This window comes from Blastomyces gilchristii (genome assembly GCF_000003855.2).
Source record: "Blastomyces gilchristii SLH14081 genomic scaffold supercont1.4, whole genome shotgun sequence".
In the NCBI taxonomy this organism is placed as follows: Eukaryota; Fungi; Ascomycota; class Eurotiomycetes; order Onygenales; family Ajellomycetaceae; genus Blastomyces; species Blastomyces gilchristii.
The window spans coordinates 325,791-337,764 of record NW_003101679.1 but is presented as its reverse complement, the minus strand read 5'-3'; the positions used below and the strand labels follow the sequence as shown (position 1 = coordinate 337,764).

The following is an 11,974-nucleotide window of genomic DNA, read 5'->3' as shown; positions in this document are numbered from 1 at the left end:
ATATATTATATATATAATAGAAAGATGACAGATTCAGTTGATATATCTATATACTGATACAGATATATATAGTGAAGAATTTAAGAAACTTATAATCTAACTTATAATTGAAATAATATATTTTTATATTCTTTATATTAAGAAAAACAAGATTATCTATCTGAAACTTACAGAGCTTGTCACAGATATAATACTGTATAAGATTCTGAAAGTGAAGAAGATAATTATAAATCTCTTACTAAGTATCTTTGATAAGAACTGTATAGAGTTCTGCAGCAGCATTATCTGATTCTGAGAGAGAGAAGTTAAATATAATAAGAAATATAAGATAATATTCTAGATTCATAAAGAATGAGATGAGATTATAAGTAGAATATACTGAATTACTGTAAGTAAATTCAGCTAAGATAAGAAGATTTACTCAGTCATTCTATAAGTAAGTGATGTATAGATATAGATATACTTTTAATTCACAGTTTTATCTTTCTATCTGATCATCAGTCTGTGTATAATAGATAGTTAAGAGACAATGATTAGTATTAAGAAGATTAACAAGAGAGTGTCAGAATTTTAAGATAAAAAAATAATCACAGTCTGAGATCAAGACTGCTGATATTTTATAGAGATGAATAATATTATTAATAAATAATTATATAAATATCTTCAGAAGAAGATCTACTATAATAAGAATATAATAAGAGTATTTGAATCTTTTATATATAATTACTAGAACTGTATTGAATGTGATATCTATAACTGAGCAGATGAACTTAAGTAGATTTATTACAAAGTTGAGAATAATTATATATTAATTAATATCTGAGATGAAGATGAGTGTAAGCTCTTTATATACTTGATAAGTAATAGACTTGAATCACCTGCATACTTCACAGCTATGTATATAGTTATTTGTATCACACTGTATGATAAATTATCAGAATTAACAGTTTATCAAGACATAGATTTACTGAGATTCAAAGTGTTCTATAGTGAGAGAGTCATGAAAGTTCTGCAGAATGAGAACTTATATAAGTGTATAATCTGAGATAAAAATCCTGTCTTTATAAAAGAGTAGATTATTCTCTATAACTCAATTTTTCAGATTATTATAATTTATCAGAGATATAAGTGATTCAAGATTTTCAGAAAAATTATCACAGATTATCTACAGCAGCAGCTTTATAATATAATCTTCAGTATATAACTGTGTCTGAGTGTGAGTAGAAATAACTGAGACTAACTTTACTATTTATACTACTGTAAGAGTGCTGAGACAGATATTACAGAGATAATTACAGAATTAATTAAGAAATTTATAAAATATATTAATGAGTTCTATAAGATTATCTGAATATAATTAATAATCTGAGTACTGACTTGTGGTTCGGAAGAACATACGGCTGTCGGATAATAACGCGGCCGCTTCCGAACTTGCTTACAAGTGTAAAGGGGCCATAGCGGCCGCTAATTATTTTAGTGTATGATATATAAGAAGCCAGTGTACACCTGTAATTGTACACTGACTTAAGCAACCTTTGAATCACATCTGATAACATGTCTAAAAATCAGTGAGAAGTGCAGGCTCCTTCAGAGCATGATAATTTCATTTACAAAGTGATTTATAGTTATCATGTCAGTGTGATTCTAGAACATCTCAAAAGATAGCATATAAAGAGTAATGAGTAGAAGAGCATCTGATTGATACTGCTTCACTTGTTAAGGAAAAACTTCACATTCAGATGAATGCCATGTATGAGATGTGAATGAATAAGATGTGAGAAAGAAGATGAGAGTGATGAACCAGATTCAAAGAAGTTCACTCTCTACTTAAAAAAAGAATAAAAGAGAGAGAGTGGCCACTACCAGAGTTGTACAATGATAACAGAAATCATATAATGATATAACAATATAGCAATATAATAATAGACATTATACAATTAATGAGAAATCACTGAAATGAATATCTTTCCTAGTTAATATGAATAATACTCTTCTCTGCTACCTGAACTGAAAGATATGCAGAACCTCTCAGAGAATTTACTTAAAGCAGTAAGAAAAACAGCTGAAACTGCTGAACTGAAATTGAAGCTCTGTATGTGTACAAGGATTCTAAATGAGATCAAGGTCTTGTATACACAGTGGCAGACTGAGATGAAAGTCAAACAGTAATTAACATTCACTGCAGATTAAGTATTCACTATGAATAGCTTCATCAACACAATTATCATCATTAATAAGAATAGAGAAAACCAGATCTTAGACCTGTAGTGAGAGATTGAATATTTATACAGATAGATAACTATGCTAAATCTGAAGATCTTATCATGATTATTCATAATCTCTTCAGAAGTGTACACATCATCAGAGACTACTATGCAGAATAAGAATCTAAGTATGAAATATATTAAGCTGAGAGATCTGCTGAAGTTATCAAGCTTTAATAGCAACTGAAAAAATGATGCTGTAATCAGCTGGCTAAGTCAGATATGATTATATTATCAGATCAAATGTGAACTCATAGATAGACAGTTAACAGAATTTTAACAAGTCTTAAGATCTGCTGCATTTCTACATAAAAAAGTGAAGTCATTATGAATGACTGATGAAAAGATGAATCTCACAGACTCAGAATGATATTCATTCTCATAAATATAAAATGAGTTTTTCAAATGAATCTTACATAACTTTGAGAAAGTGAATATATAAGATAAGTATTACAAATGCTTCACTGAGTATAGACAAGTGAGTAATCTTATATCATACTTCACACACTTCAACTTACACTATTTTATATTGAATGAAGAGCTTTTAATATCTTTCTATTTATAAATCTTCATTCATGATCTTACATCTGAGTTGAGAGTAGAATGAAAATGCTTAATCTCACAGTCAGACATAGTGAAGAAAGCATACAATATTCTCATTATATAGAAATAAGTGAGTCAATTATAACAGAAAATACTGCAATTAAGTATGTCTCAGCAGAGAATAAGTAATCAGACTTCTATAATATAAGTTATACACTCAGACACAATGAATCTAGATCTGAATATTATTACTAAAGCACTGAATTCTCTGAAAAAGAAATTCTCTAGATAAAAATCTTGATATTATAAGTATTAAGCTTGCTTCAACTATAGACATCAAAATCATGATATAAAAGATTACACTCAGTGTGCACAGTTAAGAGAAGCAAGAGAGTCAAAAAACTAGCAGAATCAGTGAGCTCAGAGACACTCACTGATATTCTATAAAAAGTCTTCAAAGTGAAAGAGATACTTATGTTAGATAATTCTCTGAATTCTGTAAACATAAAGAAGAAGCAGGCTTCTGAATGAGATGTGAGTGAGAATGATGAAGCAGACACTCATCTCAATACCTTGAGACCTGAAATATTAATGTATAAGAGACACTTGAATAAGAATTAAGAGATGACTGTAAAAGTGTTAGTGAATATAGAAGCTTCTACATAATATATTAATAATTATATAATTCAAAGACTGAAAGAAGTCTGCTGAGTGAAGAATTCCTGATATATAAGATTATCTGATAACTGATATTTGATATTATTCACAAGAGTAAGAGTTTCCTTGTACTTCAGAAAATAATCTTGCTATATTTAGACATGAGAGCTGCAGAATATGAAATATAATCTTATTCTCAGACTCAATTGATTTCAAAGGTTCAATCTGCAGATTCAATGATGTATATATTATATATAGTTGACTGATAGAAAGAAAACAGTTCATACAATTCTATCAACTGATATAAGAAGGACATTTCATGTCTCTGATAAAGAAGAGTTAAATCTGCTTACACATTAATAAGCAAAGAGCACAATTCACAAGACCTCATCTGAAAGTATTCTGTATATCATACAGGATCTGAAAGTGAAGAAAACCAAGATAAAAGATATGTGAGAGAACAAGTGTATGAAGAAGCTTCTGAAGAAGTATGAGAAGGTCTTCTGAACAGATCTTTCACTGAAATTACTGCTGAAACAAGAATTCATACATGAGATTGACACAGAGAATACAAAATCAGTCAATCAGAATGCATATCCTCTGTCACAAACACATCTTAAAGAACAGAAGCATCAGATCACAGATCTTCTAGAATATAATCTTATATAATTCTCATCAAGTGTATGAGGCTTTCCAGTTCTATTCATGAAAAAGACAGATGAGAAGTGACAGCTGTGTATCAATTATCAAGCACTTAACAAGCTTATAATCAAGAATGAATATTCACTGTCATGAATTCAATAACAGTTGAATACAGTTAAAAATATCTGATATCTATCAAAGATCAATCTTCTCTCAGAATACTGACAGATCTGTGTAGATAAACTGTCAGTTCTGTGAACTGTGTTTAATATATAATGAGAAAAGTTTGAATTTCTGATAATATCATTCAGTCTGATAAATGTACCTGTCATCTTTCAAATGATGATAAATATGATTCTTTATAAACAGAATAAAACCTCATATCTTGTATATCTCAATGATATTCTAGTCTTTTCAAACTTATATAATGAATATCTGAAGTATCTTGATAAAATGCTTACAACTCTGACAGAGTATAAGCTCTACATCAAATCAACAAAGTATGTGTTTAGAATAAAAGAGTTGAAGTTTGTAGAACATGTAATAAGTGATAACTGTATACATCTTATCTCAGAGAAATTGAATATCATAGCAAATTGACTATAACTGAGAAATATACATTATGTATGACAGTTTCTTGAGTTAGTCTCATATTACTGCAGATTCATCAAGAATTTCATATGAATATCTGTATCACTCTCAGATCTCTTAAGAGAAACAGATACAAATCTGTGAAAGAAGAAGTTTCATTCAATTATCTGAAATGTTACATGTAAAGAGACTTTTCTCACACTGAGAGAATGTATAATAACATTCTCAGTACTTATTCAATCAGATTGTAATAAACCTTTCTACATTGAGATGAATGTATCTGAATGTGCTATCAGAGATGCTCTTCTACAGATGAGTAAGAACAGCAAGCTGCACTCAGTAATGTATGATGATAGAAAACTATCAGATGCTGAGCTCAATTACTCAGTACATGAAAAGAAATTGCTAGTAATCAAGCATGCACTGGTATTATAGAATAGATATATCAACAACAGGCATATAATAATAATAATCACAGATTATGAAAGTCTCATCTATCTATAATTGATAATAAAACCTTTCAAATACTTAGCATGTTGAATCTTGAAGTTTCAAGTGTACAATCTTCATATCAAATACTGAAAGAAATCAGACACTGTGATATCTGACACAATCAGTCACAGACCTGATTTCATAAGTGAGGATTCTGTGAACCAGGTATAAGAAATGTTCATGTTAAATGCACTGAGAAGATGCAAGGAATCAGAATAAGTGAACATCATGATCTCTCACTTGAAGAATGATAAGATATCAGATAACAAGTATCTCATGAGAGTAGTAGAAGAGATGCTTTCAAACTTCAAGCTGAGAAAATTGAAAAACAACATTATACTTTACTATGATCTAGAATATGTAGAAGCTCTCTATCTAGAATCTTTATTTAGACACAACTTGATGACTTACATGCACAAGGAATTCAGTCACTTAGAAAGTTCTGAACTCATGAATATACTCAAATAAAGAGCATACTGATCAAGTATGACTGAGAATATTCAGATGTACACTCACAAGTGCCTGAATTACCAGGTTGTGAAAGAATCTAAGAAAGAATTAGAACATAAGAAAGTATAACATCAGATAAAGTGTATAATACAACTGTTCAAACAATGAGAGATGAATCTTATAGACATATTACTATGAATGTCAAATGAAAATCAATGAATAATCACTGCTATTGACTATGCTACTGGCTGGCCAGTTACAAAAGCAGTTTCAGAGATGACAGAGAAGATAATGATGAAGTTTCTATATAATAAGATCTATGTTAACTATGAAATATCACACAAGATTCTAACTGATAACAGTGTGAACCTTGTAGAAGAAGTGATGAGGCATTTTATAAGTCAGTTACAGACAAGACATTGTAGAACAATGTCATATCATCTGTGAATAAACAGAAGAATGAAACACTTGAATGAAATCTTGAGTAACATGCTGATGAAATATCTAGTGAGCAACTCTATAAGACTATGAGATGAATATCTCAGGCAGATGCTACTAATCATGTGAATTCAACAGCATGTAGTCTTTAAGCATTCATCATTCTATCTGTTGTATGAATTGCATCCATGCATTCTGAGAAATGCTTCAGAAAAGGTGAGAAAGAAAACAGCAGTTATAGACACAGCAGTAGCAGTTGCAGACACAACAGTTGCAGATGCAGAATCAAGATTGAAAGAGATTAGTCATACACATGCAAAAGCTAATAAGTTACTTCTGAATTAAGCAATTCAATTGAAAAGAATATGAGACTCACTAGTTAAGAAATTGAGTCTCAAGATAAAAATGTAAGTTCTCATATACAATGAGAGTTCTGAGAAGTTTCAACCTAGATGGTTTAAGTCATATAAGATACTCAAATCACATTCTCTGAGAACATACACATTGAAAGAATCAGAGAGACAGATCTTACACAACTTAATCAATGATTCATGACTTATGAAAGCAAAGATGCAAGACCTGAGTAGATTATAATTATTCACAGCACTATCATCAGTGTTGAAAAAGAAGAGACTTATAATTGAAAAGTCTTGCAAAGTAAGAGAAATCATAGACACTTATAAATCAGATAATCTCACTTATTTCAATCTTTTTATAATTATAAGAAAAGAATGAGAAGCAATGAAGAGATCAGATAAATGCCACACTTTAATAAGTGATAAGACTGTAGCTGATCATATGATAATATACTGCAGACAGTGAGTGCAACACAGCAAAGAGCAGTCTCAAAGCAGCAGACTTGTATATGAGTCAGATCATAGAAGAAAAAGAAATTCAGAGTTGAATTCAACTGTTTACATCAGTTCAATTGCAGAGATTATAGAGGATGAACTATCTGAAACATTCACAGACATATGAGATCAAGTCATCTCAATCTCTGAAGACACTCAGAGATTGAATGAGATTAGTTTTGATGAGCTGTTCACTGTAGTAATCTGAGTGAGTGAAGAGAGACAGTATAATACATGAGACAGAATCACAAAGATGAAAGCTGCTGAACCTAGTCACTGAATGCTGTATTATATAGAGATTGTGTAAGAGTAGTGACTAGCAGATAAAGAAAAAGTGTAAGAAAAGAGATAATGAATTAATCATCAACTGTAAGAATCAGCTGCAAAAGACAAATATTATCATACATATCTTATTCATTTTCATATATTACATGTTTAATCTATTTCCAACATCACATCATCTGAAAAATGCAAAAAAAAAAGGAAATCTCAAAACTTGAGATTCACAAGGAATTTGAGAGCTGCAAGCTGTTCTCATAACAATACTGTATATATCTTCAATTCCTCTATCACTCTGTATACAACATTAATGTCATTTATTGCAAGATTGACTGAAATGTCAATATAGAAATGTGTACATGTATATATAGAGAAATTGAAGAAGAGTGCAGGACTCACAGAATCAGAAGCCAGAGCAGGAGAGACAGAGGCAGAAGAAACAGAAGAGAGAGACACAGAACTGAACAAATGATGATAAGAGTCACTCAGAGCTGAACACTTATAACTCAGTGTATGCACAACCTTCTCTACAGAGAAGAAAGAGAAAGCAACAGAAGAAGCTTAAGAGTGAGAGAGAATAGTCTCAGTGATGTTATCATCTTTGATTAGAATAATCTCTGATATCAGAGTAACTAAGAATCATTGTTAGTATATAAAACTGTAAAAGCAGAGATAATAATTACTGAATAAACACCTGCTGATCTTAGAGTTGTACACATAATTACAACACATACAAGGCTTCTCAGAAAGAGAGAGAGAGACACAGAGAAATGCAGAAAGTAGAATACAGCATGCAAACAGCTCATTCTTATAATGATATTTCAGACAAGATATACAAGTCTCATATCTGTGAGTATAAAAGAGTACAATATTCACATTTTCATTTCTGAAAATACAGATATCTTTCATCTGCATCACAAAGTCAGATAATAGATATCAGAGAATAGACTGATACAGATCTATCATTCTGAAGAAATTTATTAGAGTAGATATTCTCATGATATTGAACTTTACAGTTGTAAAAAGTTTCTTAATATCTGTGAATATTATGACTTTGTGCATAGTAAAATCTATAACAATTTTCCCTAAGAACAGAAAAATCAGTATTAGAAAGAAAAGATGAAAAAGAAAAAGACTTACAATCTCAATACTGTTAAGAGAGAGAGTGATTCTTCAGTATGAATGAATAATTATCTTATTATAAATATTTAAAATAAATGTAATAATCAGTGTCTGTAACTGAGCTTCAGATAGTTATATTATATACAGTCTTCATACAATAAATTATTCTGAGAGTCAGTAAGAAGGACAGAAGCATACATACTGAGAAACATGATTCATTAAGTCTATACAACATCTCCATGAAACAGAGAGAGCTGGTAATAAAAGCAGAGATGATAAAACCAGAAGTAGCAGAAGTGAGAGTCGCGGGAACAGAAGTAGCAGAAGCAGAAGAACCAGACACAGAGACAAGTGTAGAAGATTGAGAAGCAGCAGAGAAAGAAACAGAGAGAGAAGCAGCAGAGAAAGAAGTGATAGAAGAGATAAGAGAGAATATGAAAGACTCAGTCATACATAACATGAGCAATTTATTCATTATCATGTTCTTCAAGTTCTTGATCAATGATTCAACATTGAGTTCACTATCATCAGCAGACACAGATCTGTTAACATGTAAAGATTCTACACAAATAAAAACAAACATCAGCATCTGCATTCATGTAAAATCATGTCAGAAAACATGATCAGAAACCTGCTGAGAAGGAAACAGAAACAGTTAAGAGTGTATGAGAAGGTGAAGAAGGTGTGCCACTCATAATAGTACATTCTAGCAATTGTTAGAAGATAAACAAGTCCTGGTCATGTTTCACAACATGTTACACTTACTGCTAATGAACTGCCTGGTATGAGCACTATGAGAATACTTGTTATGAAAATAAGAGGTCATTGCTAGAAATGTGTACAATGTGATAGATAAATGAATAGAAGGTGTTGAACAGAAGAAGAGACAGTAATCTGAGATAAGATGATGATGATGTTTGATGATAATGATGATGAAGAAGATGATTGAAGAATGGGAAAAGTTAGTGAATGAGTGGTGTAATATAGTGGAAGTTTCTTTATGAGGGTGTACGCGGGATGCTAGCCGCATCAGGGATAGGCCACATGATCGCGAACACTAGTGGCACGCTAATCCGCATGAAGCTAGGGTGGATGTCATGGTCACGTGAGCGTGACTGAATCTGGTGGGGGAGGATGTGGTTCGGAAGAACATACAGCCGTCGGATAATAACACGGCCGCTTCTGAACTTGCTTACGAGTGTAAAGGGGCCATAGCGGCCGCTAATTATTTTAGCGTACGATATATAAGAAGCCGGCGTACGCCTGTAATCGTACACTGGCTTAAGCAACCTTTGAATCACAGACTGAGTGCATCTGCTGAGTTACTATGACCTTTCTTATACTTTATACTAATATCAAGCTTACTTAGATATTGAGCTTATCTTACTTAACAGCAGCTAAGAATCTTCATTATGAGAAAGAGTAGAAGATTATTATAATCACTGTATATAACTGTATTATAATAATTACTTCTGATGAAATGACTTTAATACTTGATTAACTCTATTATTACTAGACTGGCCGCCAGAACTATGAATTTCACATTTGATTTCATTTGGTCTGATCTCATACATTTCTTGGTGTGAATCTCGCTGAGACTAATTATTAAACAAACATACAAAGTGACTATATATCAGATCTCAAAATGAAATCATGACTTGAAAAAAATAAGAAAGTGATCTCATTTGATCTCATTTGATCTCATTCTTAGCATAAAGTTACTATTTTTAGACATTTTAAGGTTTTTTTTAGACTATTTTTAATTTTTTAAAAAGTAACACTTTTTGATAACACTTAAATGAGATTTAAAGTCATTTAAAGCAATAAAAATAATTTAAATTGAGAAGTGAAAATCATGATCTCATTTGGAAAATGTGATAAGAGTAGACAGTAAGTTTCACTGAAACAGTATGAGACTACTATCTAATATTAGAACTGTGTAATGAGATCTGTCAAATTGATAATAAGACTATCAAAAATTCTGGTCCTGGTTTCAGACACAGTTACACGGTCAGTCTAATTATTACTAATATCTCTTAATTATAGATTTCATAGTTACACTCAGCACTTATCATTTTCTGACTATAGAATATAACTGAGTGTAAGTAATCATCAGCACTCTTCTATATAAGAATTTCACTTATAATATATTCACTGATATTATAGAAAATGACTATATCAAGCTTATCTGAGTAGAATATAAGCAGAGATACTTTGATGAAGATCTCTTTCAGTAAGAGAAAGTTAAAGTTCTCAGACTCTGTTCATTGAAAGATTTTATTAGTCTTGAGAAGACTAGTTATTAACAGAGCTATCTTGCTGTAGTAATATATGAAGTGATAATAGAAGTTATAAAAGCTCAGAAATTCATAAACATTTCTGATTGACTTAAGAGTGAGTCATGCTACTATTATCTCAATATGTTTGAGATTCATGCAGATGCTGTGATGTTCAATTATATAGTCTACAAAGTCTATTTCTTCTTGAAGAAAATAGCATTTGAAGAGATTGTATATTAGACAAGCTTTTCTGAATTTTTATAGTATCTGTTTAACATGTTGTCAATGAGTATCTGAGTTGTAATCTTTAGTATATATCATAATATTATCTATGTAGACTACTGTAAAATTATTGATGTATAAGAGTAGTACTATCTGAATATATTACTGAAAGTGACTGAGTGAATTACAGAGATCAAAGAATACTACTAGATATTCATAGTTATTATACTATGTCTTAAAGACTGTAAGATGTTCATATCTCTCTGTAATTTACAGTAGATGAAATACATGAACTAGATCTAGTTTTATAACTCAGTATATTTCAGTGAAGTGTTCAAGAAGTTCTGATATAAAATATATTATATATTGATTTTTAACTGTGATAGCATTTAAATTTCAGTAATTTATATAAAATTATTTGATTTCATCTTTCTTCTGTGTAAAGAGTATTAAGAAGATATATACTAACTTACTCAACTATATAAACTCACACTCAAGATTTTCTTCAATATATTTTTTTAGAAGTTGTAGTTCTGATTAACTTATATTATAGAGTGAACTCTTCTTCAGAGACTTATCATCTATAAAAGTAATCTTCATATCTATCTCTGAGTGTAAGACTAGAGTGTTGACTGTGAGTAAGTGAAAGATATTCTTAAAGTTATCTAGCTCTGAAGATAGATGCATAATAAGAATATTCTGACTGATTTATAATTATATAATGACAGAAATGGTATTATCAGTGAGAGTGAGATTCTTTGACTTTTATAAGAGATAATCACTGTCAAGCTGTCTTATACAGAATCTGTTAAAGAGATAATCAGAATCTTAGTATATATCTGAATTAGTATATCACAGTCGCCAGCGTGGCCCAGTTGGTAAGACTGGTAACCAAGGCCGCACACATTAGGGGTGCGTGGGTTCGAATCCCACCGCTGGCACCTGCCACTTCTTACCCATGAAAGCGCCCATGTAATAGGGGCTGAGCCTAATTAGTAAGGCTTGGTGCGGGGTAGAACTCCCTACTGCAAGCCAAGCCACTAGTTAAGCGAGATCCTGCGAACACCCACCAGGGCCGGCATGGGGTGTCAATGTCCCACTATCCTACTGTGCACCCGTCAAGGTTCTAATGATATAGAGCCAA

The 11,974-nt window shown here is 31.3% G+C and overlaps 1 pseudogene across 1 annotated transcript; it reads left to right on the top strand.

Annotated features, from left to right (window-relative positions):
• The first annotated feature begins 11,690 nt into the window (after nt 1-11,690).
• BDBG_16636 lies at nt 11,691-11,771 on the top strand (annotated as a pseudogene). The gene has a single exon. The product of its transcript is annotated as a tRNA-OTHER (tRNA).
• Nucleotides 11,772-11,974: the final 203 nt, after the last annotated feature.